At 43.0% G+C, this 14,955-nt stretch overlaps 1 long non-coding RNA gene across 1 annotated transcript; it reads left to right on the top strand.

Annotated features, from left to right (window-relative positions):
* The first annotated feature begins 3,181 nt into the window (after positions 1-3,181).
* Positions 3,182-14,632, top strand: LOC146858331 (uncharacterized). The gene is made up of 2 exons (XR_014979679.1): positions 3,182-3,252; positions 13,711-14,632. It is a non-coding gene; the product is annotated as an uncharacterized LOC146858331 (long non-coding RNA).
* The last annotated feature ends 323 nt before the right edge of the window (positions 14,633-14,955 follow it).

Here is a 14,955-nt window from a genome sequence, read left to right as displayed (position 1 = left end):
TTACGAAGGGTGCAGAGGACTCCAGAGTGCTTCGCCATGGTGAAGCCATGAATGTATACCTTAAAGGCGACCCATACTGAGGTAAAAGAGTCAACCGACCCGATATTGATCTAAAAAAAACGCCTCAATGGCCTAAGCCAGTTCCGCTTTGAAAACGAGGTCAAGTAAGGAATATAGGGGGAATCGCCAAGTAAAAGGAGGAATAACTGTCTGCGGAGTATCAATGTCAATCTGAATAGGGGCATTGGCTGAAAGTAGTGCGGGGTAAAACTACACAGTCACGGATCTGTTTGAACAGATCTCTGGATATAAACAAGTAATCAATCCTAGTGTGGAGGTTATGATACGCTGAATAGTTTGTGAAACTGCTCGGACCCTGTGAACGTGTACGACATACATCACATAGATCTAGTTGGGTAGCAGCAGCCAAAATGGCCCTAGCACTGGCGGTTGGTCGTTTAGTTGGACCTCCTGATCTGTCTAGGTAGGGGTCTAATACACAGTTGAAATTTCCCCCCTAGAGTAGAGAATGTGTGCATTAGCGGCTAATTCTATCTAATAAATTTCCGAAGAAGGTGGGGTTATCAAAGTTAGGAACTCCAAAACACTTGCAGCAACATTGTGCATCATTCCAATCGCACAGCAGCTCCACAATTATGACAACTCTTCCACTTGTTCAAAAAATCCAAATTTATTCCATGTTATCCATAATTCATCAATTTTTGCTCTACTATTCATTATATTTTTGGGACATTTGTTTGTTTTTAATAATACAGTGTTTTTCCTTTAAAAGATGGTTGATTTTGCATGAATCTAACAGTCACACAAGACAGTATTTTGATGACGGGGTGAAGGTTTCTGATTTTAGGGACAGTGGGTCACGTTGTACTGGGGTAATTGAGTTTAAGGCAATTTGAATATAGTGACGGGTTTGAGCCATGTCGAAGGAATAGTTTGAGTCGGAACGAGGAGGGTGGATTTAGAATTCACATACAAGGGACAGTGGGTCACGTAGTTCAAACAGAGCGAAGGTAATTAGGATCAGGTGTTCGGTGAAGCCCATGTGCTGGGAAGAGCTTACATTGAGAGCGTGGGGAGGAGTTAGGTGTTTGAGCCTGTGATGGGTGGAACGGCTACAAAGGAAGGAGGTGTCCGGATTAACAATGGTGGAAGAGCAGGTATGTGGTTTAGAACAAGTTGGGGGCAAGTTATAACGCGAAGCAGTGAGTTTATGTGACTGGGATAATAGATACACACTAGTGAGTTGAAGTTTTGGTGGTAGTTGGGTGGGGGGGTAGACACACACAAGGGGGACAGTTTACATAGAGAACATCGGGCAGTTGAGAATTCGCTGAGTAACGCGGTTTTAAAGGCAGGTATGTGAACGTGAATGGTTGAGGGGGAGGTCACCGCGTTCAGTGAATACTCATTTTAGGTTGTAGCACAATGAATACATGGATGTAGTTCGGTTAAAAGGGTTCAGTTACTGGAATTATAAGTTTTGTCACTGGAATATGATTGAATTATTGTATGTATTTGTGTGAAAATTGTGCAGTTTTCTGACATGTAAGACTAATAGAGGTTTTCATTTCAATTTAACAGCTAACCCCTCACGAAGGGCGCAAAAAAGCCTGAAATGCATTGGGACATTATAACTTTAGCTGCCTAATATGAATTGAGTTCGCCCACGTGATGTAGTAAAAGGCCTGGACTGGCATAACTGCATCATTTGAAAAAAGTGGGATGACGGACAGCCCTATCGTGAATAGTAGAGCAAAAGTTGATGAATTATGGAAAACATGGAATAAATTTGGATTTTTTGAACAAGTGGAAGAGTTGTAATAATTTTGGTGTTGCTGTGCGATTGGAATGCAGCACAATGTTGCTGCAAGTGTTTTGGAGTTGCATAGACGTGCTTTGAGGCAAGGTACGGTTCCAGTCAGCACGCAAGAATGGAATAAAATGACAAACATGAAGTAAATACTAAACTTACTACCATTTTGGTATTCACAGAAGGCACTTACTCATTTTGGTATTCACAGAAGACACTTACTCATTTCGGTATTCACAGAAGTTAGGAGTCCTAACTTTAGGACTCCTAAATGCCTTCTGTAAATACCGAAAGTCTTAAAATTAGGAATTTTCTCAGTTTAGTAGTAGTATAGTTAGGACTCCTAACTTTGGGACTCCTAAATGCCTTCTGTGAATACCGAAAGTCTTAAAATTAGGATTTTTCTCAATTTAGTAGTAGTAAAGTTAGGACTCCTAACTTTAGGACTCCTAAATGCCTTCTGTGAATACCGAAAGCCTTAAAATTAGGATTTTTCTCAGTTTAGTAGTAGTATAGTTAGGACTCCTAACTTTAGGACTCCTAAATGCCTTCTGTGAATACCGAAAGTCTTAAAATTAGGATTTTTCTCAGTTTAGTAGCAGTAAAGTTAGAAGTCCTAACTTTAGGACTCCTAAACTGAGAAGAATCCTAATTTTAAGACTTTCGGTATTCACAGAAGGCATTTAGGAGTCCTAAAGTTAGGACTCGTAACTTCTGTGAATACCGAAGCGAGTAAGTGTCTTCTGTGAATACCAAAATTAGTAAGTGCCTTCTGTGAATACCAAAATGGTAGTCAGTTTAGGATTTTGTCTTAAATTAGGTCTGTGAATCGGGCCCGAAGAATTTGGACATTCAGAGAACTTACAAAGCAACATAATCACGAATGAGGCTGTTATAATTCATGACAAGGAAATTCAACGTTACCTGTGGATAGCCTTCTAGAGTCTGTGTCTGATAAAAATAGTGGAACCAATATGCAGATATTTTTCGGACATTTGTTTGTTTTTAATAATACAGTGTTGCTCCTTTAAAAGATGGTTGATTTTGCATGAATCTAACAGTCACACGAGACAGTATTTTGATGACGGGGGTGAAGGTTTCTGTTTTTAGGGACAGTGGGTCACGTTGTACTGGGGCAATTGAGTTTAAGGGCAATTTGAATATTGTGACGGGTTTGAGCCATGTCGAAAGAATAGTTTGAGTCGGAACGAGGAGGGTGGATTTAGAATTCACATACAAGGGACAGTGGGTCACGTAGTTCAAACAGAGCGAAGGTAATTAGGATCAGGTGTTCGGTGAAGCCCAGGTGCTGGGAAGAGCTTACATTGAGAGCGTGGGGAGGAGTTAGGTGTTTGAGCCTGTGATGGGTGGAACGGCTACGAAGGAAGGAGGTGTCCGGATTAACAATGGAGGAAGAGCAGGTATGTGGTTTAGAACAAGTTGGGGGCAAGTTGTAGCGCAAAGCAGTGAGTTTATGTGGCTGGGAAAATAGATACACACTAGTGAGTTGAAGTTTTGGTGGTAGTTGGGTGGGGGGATAGACACACACAAGGGGGACAGTTTACATAGAGAACATCGGGCAGTTGAGAATTAGCTGAGCAGCGCGGTTTTAAAGGCAGGTATGTGAACGTGGATGGTTGAGGGGGAGGTCACCGCGTTCAGTGATTACTCATTTTAGGTTGTAGCACAATGAATGCATGGATGCAGTTCGGTTAAAAGGGTTCAGTTACTGGAATTATAAGTTTTTTCACTGGAATATGATTGAATTGTTGTATGTATTTGTGAGAAAATTGTGCAGTTTTCTGACATGTAAGACTAATAGAGGTTTTCGTTTCAATTTAACAGCTAACCCCTCACGAAGGGCGCAAAAAAGCCTGAAATGCATTGGGACATTATGATAACTTTAGCTGCCTAATATGAATTGAGTTCCCCACGTGATGTAGTAAAAGGCCTGGACTGGCATAACTGCGTCATTTGAAAAAATTGGGATGACGGACAGCAAAAGTTGATGAATTATGGAAAACATGGAATAAATTTGGATTTTTTGAACAAGTGGAAGAGTTGTAATAATTTTGGTGTTGCTGTGCGATTGGAATGCAGCACAATGTTGCTGCAAGTGTTTTGGAGTTGCATAGACGTGCTTTGAGGCAAGGTACGGTTCCAGACGGCACGCAAGAATGGAATAAAATGACAAACATGGAGTAAATTGAAAAAAACATGGTGTGCATTCTGCCATCATGCAGTGCATTCATTGAAGTTATCAAAGTTAGGGCCATAGGTATTGACTATCACCAGTTCAAACCCTTTCCCACAGCATCTCGATACCTCAAAGCGACCCTCGGGATCAGTCTCCAGTGCTTCCAAGTGAAGGTCCGACCTGGGATTCCCCACGTTAGTACTCCCCGGGCATGAGAAGTGAACCCCGCAGCATGTATGCTACCCCGCAACCCTTTGTGTTGCAACTGTGCACTATAGAAGGGCAAGTGTGACTCCTGCAAGAGAGCAACATCTACACTGCGCCTAGTGAGAGAAGCCAGGACTTTCCGCAATTTCCTATGGTCATTGAGACACCGGACATTCCAGGTTAAACATGTTATCTTACGAGTCTGAGAGTGCATTTAGGGCATTAGCAAAAATCAAGAAACATTTCGCGACACTGCCGCTGTGTAAAACCCAAGAGTATACATTTTTAAGCAGTGAGTTGCATTGTAGCATGCCCACTATATCGAAATATTTTGGAACTCATTGTTTTCGAATGTCATCGGGGGGGTCACCCGCGCAGTTTGGAGGATAACATCACGGTCTCGAAAATTAAACACTCGGGCAAGAAGTGGTCGGGGGGAGCTCCCGGTCTCGGCCTACCCCCAGGCACATGGTGAGCTCGTTCAATAGAGAAACACTTGGATAGTCCTCGTGGCTGAAGTAATTGTAGGATCAGTTCTTCAACGAATAGGTCAGCCGCCTGCCCCCCCGCTTGTTCCGGAATGCCAAGAATCTGAACGTTGTTGTGCCTCATTCGACCTTCATAGTCGTCCAGTTGTAAGGTCAGTGACTCGTGGGAAATTTGCAGTTCGGCCACCTGTTTTTTAAGGAGGGCCGAGTCATGCACTAATTCTTTAGTGGAGTTCTCGACAGAACTCCATCGAACCGCCATTTTCCTCATGTCTTCCCTAATCAAGGCAACCTCCATGGCCACTGTGTCGATCCGGTTTTTGAGGGAGTTCCGTACATTGGTTATTGCAGCTAAAATATCTTTATTCGTGGGCTCTGGACTCTCTCTCTGGGTTGTGGCGGTGCCCTGACCTTCCTCTTGAGTTTTCTGCCACACATATTTGTCTAATTTGGCCTGCATGGCAGTTTGTGCTCCACCAATGGGGGTGCAATGGGGTGTCGGGACACGCCCTCTACTCACCGCCGCCTTCAGTAGGGCCCCCCACCCGGCCTGTCGGTTTTGGCAAACAGCCCCCCGATCCCCAAGCCAATGCACTGCTATGTGGCCCCCCTTAGCAATGTAAAGAGGGCTGGTTGCTCACCGTGGTATTTGGAGGCCCTGGCTCCTCTTCATACAGTAGGTCTTAATGCGACTAATCCACCTTCGGGTGGTCAAGCTGACTCCCTGTCAGGACCAGCACCCGGATCAGCTGCCAACAGGAGCACCAATCCGCTACTGCCTCTCGACGCTCAGCCTCTGCAGCCTTCTTTGCCACCCTCGACCGAGGGAAGATGTCACAATGCCGCCGGCCCTCTCATTTACACACACAGAGGCCGCTTACACTCGTCGGGCTGCAAGCAGGAGGAATAGACCCCTCGGGATGTCCATCGCACCATGAGGGCCGATGTGCGCTGCTTCCAGCTCTTCTCCTCCCTCCGGGGGTTCCCACGTGGTCACGGCCCCTTGCTCAGGATCCGCTCAACAGTATTACACGGTTGTGATGGCGGCCCGCCACTCTATGTCTGGGTGAGCTGGGGCGGATGGGACCGGGACCATGGTAGTGTCTGGGGTCGTGGGTAGGCCTGTCTCTCTCATCACTGTCCCGTCTAACTATAGGCCGTGGCGGCTATTCGGGTGATCGGCCTCGGCCGGAGCCGGCTCTCTCACCCCCTCGATGTCCACCAACCTGCTGGGCCGCCCCGCCGGGTGCCTCCTGTGCGTTAAATTCCACTGGCCTGTGAGCGCCGCCCGTCCGCCTCTTCTGTGTCTGTCCGCTGCCCAGGCCGCAGCCGCGGTGTCACGTAGTACTTCTCAGCCGGGGGTCAACTCTCTCCTCTAGCACAGCCGCGACAGGCGATGCAGGCGACGGCCGCAGAACACTGGGGACCCTCCGATTTCCCTCAAGGCTCGTGTGTTATCGGGGCAACAGCTGTAGACCTCAGTACTTCCCTCGGAACGGAGACTTGGCTGCGGCAGATGAGTTTAAACAGATATTTCGGGAGTGGCGCAGCGGAGCACGGCTACCGTGCGGCCATTCCCATCGGCAGTTGGCCACGTCCCCTCACAATAATCTTTTTTGAATTAACAATTGCACCAGCGTTACCAAGAAAACTCCTAATGGCCTTAGCCAATACTTGTTTATCCAGTGCTGCTTCTTGATGCCACACTGTTATTGTCAGGAAAGTGGAATCATGCGATTCGATTTCAGATAAATTATGGATCTGCCGCAGTTGCATCATCATCTGATGCATAATCTGCAGATTTTAACAAAAAAATTGTTTCTACCTCAAACAGTTCAAAAGTTAGTAAAATCGTAGCAACACGTGCTGCTGCACAGTGGAAGGTCCTTTCCAACGGTCGACTTCTCACCTTTCTGTTGCTTATTCCTATGTCTCAACTGATGTGCAACCTATGCCCAGATATTGTGAACAAGTATACAAATTACAAAATAACGAAGTAATACAATCAGGAACTATTCTGCATTACGCAGCATAAGTTGCCTTTTCTTTAATCAACCCTGTCGCATAATTACAGTGTCTCTGATTAATATTATTTATTTGCACTGGGCTTAGCACACAAATTCTCATGTGCGGACACACTCACACAGGCCCGAGCACACATGCACATACAAAGCAGTCTGCACACTTTCTTTAAAACACATTCGTAGACAAACTAGATTCTATATCATCATCTTTTCTCTACACGTAAACACACACACAAGTGGTTATACACTCACAATCAGTCAAACACTCACACAAAAGGCTCACACAGGACATTTTTACCTCCTTACCTCCCGTGGGTTCCTTAATTGCCGCTCTCGGTTGGTTGCCTGGGTTCCAGGGTATGCAAAAATGCACAGCATAGTGTAAATGTGATTGACAGAGCAGTGTCTGAATGGTATGGACACTGCTCTGTCAAGCTGAGTGTGAAGGTGAAATTCTCACCACCCACACGTCCAAGACATAGTTCAACTGAGCTGCTGTTGAATGGTTCCGCAGGGGCTCAGCACAGGGCTACAGGGGCACTTTGGCTGTCCGAGTATTCTAGAGGCAGGCTCCACCCTGCCTCCGCAGAATTAGCAATAAACAGTGTATCAGACATGAGTACCGGTACTCTCCTTGGCGTGGGAGAAGTGCCGGTATTTGAAGGGATAAAAATAAGAAGTGCCGGTACTCAGTACCAGTGAGTACCAGCCCTTTAAAGCACTGCCAGTAGGTAGTTATAGTTAGGACCTTGTTTCTATTCAAAAAGCGTTTTTTCTATGGTGGATCAAATCTTTGGTGGATTTTTTGCTACGCCCAAAATCCACCAAACTTAACGAGACGACTATCAACTACTGGGTAAAACAAAGCAATAGCACACTTAATGAACGTGAACTGGCTATATTATGGACTTCTGCCTCATGAAACAAAATCTCCCCGGTACTCTCACAAACTAAATTCTGGCTACTCTAGAAGGTGTTCTGGACCCCGGCATGCTTATTCTCACTAGGCCTCAGAGAAGATGTACTATGTTGGAACTGCAGCAAAGAAAAGGGGGACCTTACTCACCTTATCTACCATTGCCCAACTCTCAAAACATTCTGGGAGAAAATTTTTGATTTCATAAATAAAGCACTGAGCTGCACACTAACACCTGAATTTTCCTCTCTCGCCACCGCATTCATAAACACAGAACTAAGATCAGAGCAGAACAAAGACCTGTTAGACCTGCTACTGACCGCGGCAGTACAAATGGTCCTGGCCAACTGGAAGGACACAAGTAAAACATCATATAGAGGCTGGGTTAACTGGGTTACATACCCGCAGAGGGGCAGATAAAATTGCATTACAGAACTCACCCTGGAGACCAGCAACCAGAGGGATGTGGAAATCACTCGACACGTACCTAGACTCTTACGAACCCCCTTGAAATCATTTCCCCTCGGCGACACGCCCCCCTCAATGGGCGGTGGGGCGTGTAGATGGGCGACTACCACCAAGGCACTACGGGGGGACGGGCTGGCCGACCCATCTACCAACCTCGTCACAAGCAACCCAGCGTGGTGACGGTATTGTCACGCGATTACAAGTCTCATTAGTCTCATTACTACAGAACTCACCCTGGAGACCCGCAACCAGAGGGATGTGGAAATCACTCGACACGTACCTAGACTCTTACGAACCCCCTTGAAATCATTTCCCCTCGGCGACACGCCCCCCTCAATGGGCGGTGGGGCGTGTAGATGGGCGACTACCACCAAGGCACTACGGGGGGACGGGCCGGCCGACCCATCTACCAACCTCGTCACAAGCAACCCAGCGTGGTGACGGTATTGTCACGCGATTACAAGTCTCATTAGTCTCATTACTACAGAACCTATCTTGTATCCTCCTTTCACCCCTTTCTCTTCTGCTTCTTTCTATCACCTGTTGCCTAATTTCCATCAAGACAAGTCAGAGGGGAGTAGCTAAACATATATTCAAGGTGATTGTAAACACTGCCCTACAAACTACGTTTGGCTAACCTTGTAACAAAAATGCTAATGTACTTCCTTATAAAACCAATAAAATACTTTGAAATACAAAAAGCGTTTTTTCTTTTGCTAATATCTTTGGCGCCGTTTGATGAATCTTCGTGAAATTTTCAAAGCTAATGGCCCGCTCAGGTCAGCTCCTTTCTTGAAAGTTTCGGGGTGATTCGTCAAGCGGGGGCTGAGAAAAAAGGGGAGTCCCAAAACACATTTTCCTATATATATGTATATATAGGAAAATGTGTTATTATTGTACTTGGATTCACAAGCAACAACAAGAAATAAAGAACACATATTGTTATGCATAATATAAACGAAAACTAATCAACAAATATAATAAGATGCGAACAAATATGCAGAAGCAACTGTGCTAACTATGCTTAAATTATTTACAGTCCTATGTCTTTGTTTGAACTGCATTTAAATGGTTGTCTGTGCCTTTATTTATTAGATACACTATATATATGCACTGATTGGTCCAGCGCGTCATGTGATCAAGACTGCCGTCGGGCAGTCGAAACGCGTCAGGCTGGGCACTAGCTTGTTGATTCATGCATTTGCACTTTCGATTCTGCACTAAATAAAATAATTTCTCTCCACGTTGTGGTCCGTACCTGCTTTGGATCTAACCAGGGATCGTTCCAGGATTTTGGCTACCGTGTGAATCTAACGAAGTACGGCTGTCTTCGTTACTACGGACCCTCCCTCCATGTTGTGGCTGGCAGGTATACAGTCGGTGTCACGGAAGTGATTAGTTGTGTAACTCGGAACGGGTATTTGCCAAGACCAGCCCCCTGCAACATTCACGCTGAGAGTCGGAGCTGAGCTTTGCCGAGAGGACTTAACGCAAGGACCCGAGGAGTCGGAGGACGCTGAAGGTACCGGGATCGTTGGTCCGTACGGTAAGCAGCTCGACGGGCTGATAAGTTTGATACAGCAGGTGGTAGGGATAGTGGAAGTGACTATGTAGATCCAACAGAAGAGTTGTTTGGAAATATTATGAACTAATGCAGATTATCTGATTAACTATGTTATCGACAGCAGACGCGCTCAAGGAACGTGAAGCAGCAGCAGATGTCTTGTTCTCTAATGTTTCAGCAGTTGAGGATACACGAGCCATTCAGAGTACTAACCCTAGTTATAACAATGATGCTAAGACTCTGCTTAAAAAACTAGAAAAGCTCCATCGTACCGAAATGACCAAATGGTGGGAAAGGAAATCGCTAGAAAAATATAAAGAGGTTGGGAGAGTCCTGCGAGGATTAAGGGTAATGATCGCACCCTCATTTGAAAATCCAAACCCCATGATGCTGAAAGAATGGGCTAAAAACAACTTAGACGCCTCAATGAATATGGTGTCAATACTGATAAAGTATGCTGAGATTGACCGGGACAGTATATTAAAAGAAATAGAAGAAATTAATGCTGTGTTGGAAAGTAATGAGCACAAAGAACAAATAAAGAAAGGACGGGAAGAAATACAATCCAGACTAAAAAAACATGAGGAAACTATAAAAGAAAGAAAAATCTATACATTTGCAAGGGATAAAAGAGACTATGAGACCGGACGCGTGTTCACTTTCTCAAAGAAGTTTGACAATATAAAACTCAGAGCGCTAGTTAATGATGACAGTAATACAAACAGCGCATCAACATCTTCCATGCAAGAAGATGATAATTTTTCCTCAGTTGAATTAAGTAGTGTGGATAGTAGCATTGTGTCCGTTGACAGTATAAGACGTAAGACATCTCAAATCCCTACCAATTTTGCGCCAGGAGAAGAGCTTACTTTTTTAGTGGAAGACCGCCGGCAAACTCTGAGACCACGCAACCAAGCACAGAAACAAGGAGCAGAAAGAATCAACGTAGGAAACAGAGGCGGAAAATCAAACTACAGAGGGAGAGGCAAGAAAAATTTCAGCAACAAGGAATAAATGAGGTAAATAAGGAAGTTGTGGATAATACTGTAATTAACCTATCAGAAATAACATTATCAACTGCAGAACAACAACTGTTGGCTTTAGGTTTATCATACTGTCCGACCAATTGTTTCAAATATACGCAAACGAGAGTGGATGTTTTTAAATTTATTCGCAAAATGAAATTGAGAAAACATTTCCAATTAAAAAATGCAGCGAATATTGCATCGCAAACTAAACCTGCCCAAGGACTTGGTTTAAACCTACAAGCTGCAGATGTAGATACCATGTTAGCAGCACACTCCCTGGCTAATGATAATGATCTAGTAGGTAACTCCACTCAGGAAGAACTTCATGAAGCAGGTATTATTTGCAACACCCCAGCCATCAGCCCATTTAAGCCTCCCTCTACGTTTATTCCCATGATGCCAAGAGACGCGATAGATGTGGTTAGTGATTGTATTATTGAAGATCTAAAAAAACTGAACTGCAATGTTATGAAACACAACAGACATCGTAACTATTCAGAAATCCAATACACTAAACTCATCCAGAAATTGCAAAAGCATACAGAAGTTATTATTAACAAGGCTGATAAGGGCGGCAATATTGTACTGTGGCCAAAAACATTATACATGGAAGAAGCCTGGCATCATCTCAATGATACCAGCTGCTACAGAAAAGCCCGCTTCCAAGAACTACGACAAAACAAAGAGAATGTATTTGCCAAACTATCACAATGGAAACGTGTGGGTCTTCTAACTAAAAACGAATACAGTTTTAAAAAAAAATGACCATCCTATGACTCCCATTCTATACTTTATTCCTAAAGTGCATAAAAACATAATACCAGTTCCAGGCAGACCAATTATATCGGCACACAAACGTTTACTGGAAGCTATGTCAAAGTATGTAGATTATTTCTTACATGAATCTGTTGAAAGTCTGCCTTCTTACATTAGGGATACTGGACATTTCTTGAGTAAATTAAAGAATGTCAAATGGGAGAAAGACTGCTATCTAATAGTGATGGACATCAGTTAGTTGTATACCAGTATTAACCACAGTGATGGTATAAATGCAGTCCGTTACTATCTGGACAAAAGGAGTATACATATGTATGAACATAACAAAATGATTGTAAAAATGATCAATATGTGTTTGACCCACAACTATTTCTTATTTAATAAGGAAGTTTTCCAACAACTGCGCGGTGTGGCTATGGGAGCATGCTTCTCCCCCAGCTACGCGTGTTTACACGTGGGCTGGTGGGAGGAGCATGTCCTGAAGGTACTCACAAAGTTATCTTTGAACAGCATGTTCTCCACTGGTGGAGATTCATTGACGATATTTGTCTGATTTGGAAGGGTACTATTGAATCAGCCAACAACTTTGTAGAGGCAATTAACGAAAATACATTGAATCTCAAATTCACATCTGAGATAAGCAATATGAAAGTACAATTCTTGGATGTTGAAATCTACACAAGGGAAGATACTATACATGCCAGACTGCACAGAAAATCAACAGCTGGGAATTCTGTGCTTCATGCAAGCAGTTCACATCCTCACCATCTTATTCGTAGTATCCCCTATGGAGAATTTCTCAGGATAAAACGTATCTGTAGCCATAAAGATGATCTTGAAGTTTGCCAGGCAGAAACATTTGAAAGATTTTTAAATAGAGGATATTTGGCCACTGATCTCAAAATAGCTCGAGATAAGGCCAATAGTATCAGCAGTGATACACAGCAGCTTATAACATCTGAGATTAAAAAACCAATAAGGCAGATTAACAATGATACTGATACCATTATCTCTGAATCAATTGACAACATTAGACTGATAACCAACTATTGCAAACAGGAAAAGACAGATACGCAAAATTCTATACAAAAATTGGCCAATAATTAGGTCGGACATTACTATGTCACGAATTTTGCCAGAACTTCCTATGTTAACATTCAGAAGGGCGCCCTCGATGAGGGATGCTCTTGTAAGAAACAGCCCTGAGGTGAACACTTCTAATACCTGGCTAACAGCGAGACCAGGTTTTTTCAAGTGTAGTTCACGTCGCGCTTGCAAATTTGGGAAAAATGTTTCTGAATATGTTACAGCTTTTAGCCCCAATCCTGTCAAAATACAAGCTCATTACACTTGCAGAACTGAGTATGCAATCTATATCTTAGAGTGCTCTTGCCAGTTATTATACGTTGGTAGCACTAAACTGCAAGTTTTTAACAGGATCTTACAACATCTTAGAGCGGTGGTTAATTCAGATCCCAACTATCCTGTGGCGCGACATTTGAAACTAGTACACAACAATAATCTTATTGACCTCAGATACTATGTTATCAGCTCAGTACCCAAAAACATCAGAGGGGGAAACAGGGAAAAAAGATTGAGACAAGTGGAATCAGAATATATCATGTTACTCGACACCAAAATGCCAAATGGCCTTAACAACAGCGATGATTTGCACAATTTTTTATAAATTTTAATATTGGTGATGGTAATTTTGGAGGGATCTCAGCTTGCTTTTATATTGGTTTTTTATTCCTGCTTCAGCTAGATTTTATCTGGTTCTTCTAGGTTTTATCTGGTTTTAGGGGACTACACTGCTGGTGTTAAGTTCTGGGATTTTACTGATTTTGCCAACATCAATTTATAAAGATTTCTGCACTTTAATCCAATGGCTGCTAACATATATGGTTTTATTGAGGCTTAACTGCTATTATGAGGTGTTGTGGAGGCGTTTGTTTACCTGGTGAGGCTGTGATTTTACTGGGTTTTATTGAGGGGGGTTGCCCTCAAGTTTGCCGAGTGTTACTGGGCTGTTGCCGGTTTTTAAACGCTAGTTTGATATACACTAAACTGTAGGACTTTGCTCCACAGTTATTTCCTATTTAGCACGTAAATGTTTTAAGTTATTGTTTGCCAACTAGCTTTGTTATCAAGTACAACACCTAGGGTTTGCCACAATACCAATGATACACATACATTTTTTGTCTCAATAGATGCTACAAACCTGAACACTTTGAAAATTGGGACGTGTATACCTTATACAACTATTATACCGGCAAAGAGATTGGAACATGAGAATACATAAGAGACGTCTACTATAAGCTGCTATGAATTTCATTTTTTATATATGTTATATATGACTATGCACTGTAATGTCAGCACTTTTTTGCACTATTTTGCACGATTTCAGAAATGCCAACTGATGCAGTTAATGATTCAAATAGGAATGTGAAAGATGTGTTTATCAGGCCAACTCTTATAGCATATTTTAGTTAGTTTACATCGACTAGTAGCACCATGCTAAGCATTGGAGGTCAATGTACACTAAAAGCATACTATGCATATTTGGATTATCTGTGTTTGTGAAACGCAAATTAAGGAACACTAGGTTCTTATTATTGTACTTGGATTCACAAGCAACAACAAGAAATAAAGAACACATATTGTTATGCATAATATAAACGAAAACTAATCAACAAATATAATAAGATGCAAACAAATATGCAGAAGCAACTGTGATAACTATGCTTAAATTATTTACAGTCCTATGTCTTTGTTTGAACTGCATTTAAATGGTAGTCTGTGCCTTTATTTATTGGATACACTATATATATGCACTGATTGGTCCAGCGCGTCATGTGATCAAGACTGCCGTCGAGCAGTCGAAACGCGTCAGGCTGGGCACTAGCTTGTTGATTCATGCACTTGCACTTTCGATTCTGCACTAAATAAAAGAATGTCTCTCCACGTTGTGATATATATATATATATATATATGTCATGTGACACGAACGCACTTTGCAATTCAAGTGTCTCTACTTCCAGCTGTGATCAAGGCCATTATCGCCGAAAAGTTAGAAAATGGAAGCATGTTGTGCTGCTGAATGCCTGAATAAAAGAAGCCTCATTTCCAGTATTGGGCCTCACATTCTGTGCTACACTTGATGGTGTGTTGATGGGCTACTCCGAGCTCATTTTCGTGAGGCCGCCCTGAAGGGTCGGGGGCTCCAGTATCGGGGAATGCTGTGTTTGTGTGTGTATGTATATATATATGTGTGTGTTTTGTCCTTGATAGCTTGGCTGCAATAATATGGAAACTTGATGTTCCGCGGTAATCTATTTTCACAACTACAGCCACTTATTTCTATTCCTTTTATGAATACATTCTGGTCTGGAGAATGTACCTTCTCAGTTAACACTGTCAGTTTATTGAAAGGCTCACTGTGAAACTTCAACAGA

Source organism: Triturus cristatus, chromosome 3_2 (genome assembly GCF_964204655.1).
Source record: "Triturus cristatus chromosome 3_2, aTriCri1.1, whole genome shotgun sequence".
Taxonomy (NCBI): domain Eukaryota; kingdom Metazoa; phylum Chordata; class Amphibia; order Caudata; family Salamandridae; genus Triturus; species Triturus cristatus.
Note: the sequence above shows the minus strand (reverse complement) of the source record. Positions and strands in the feature narration are given on the sequence as shown.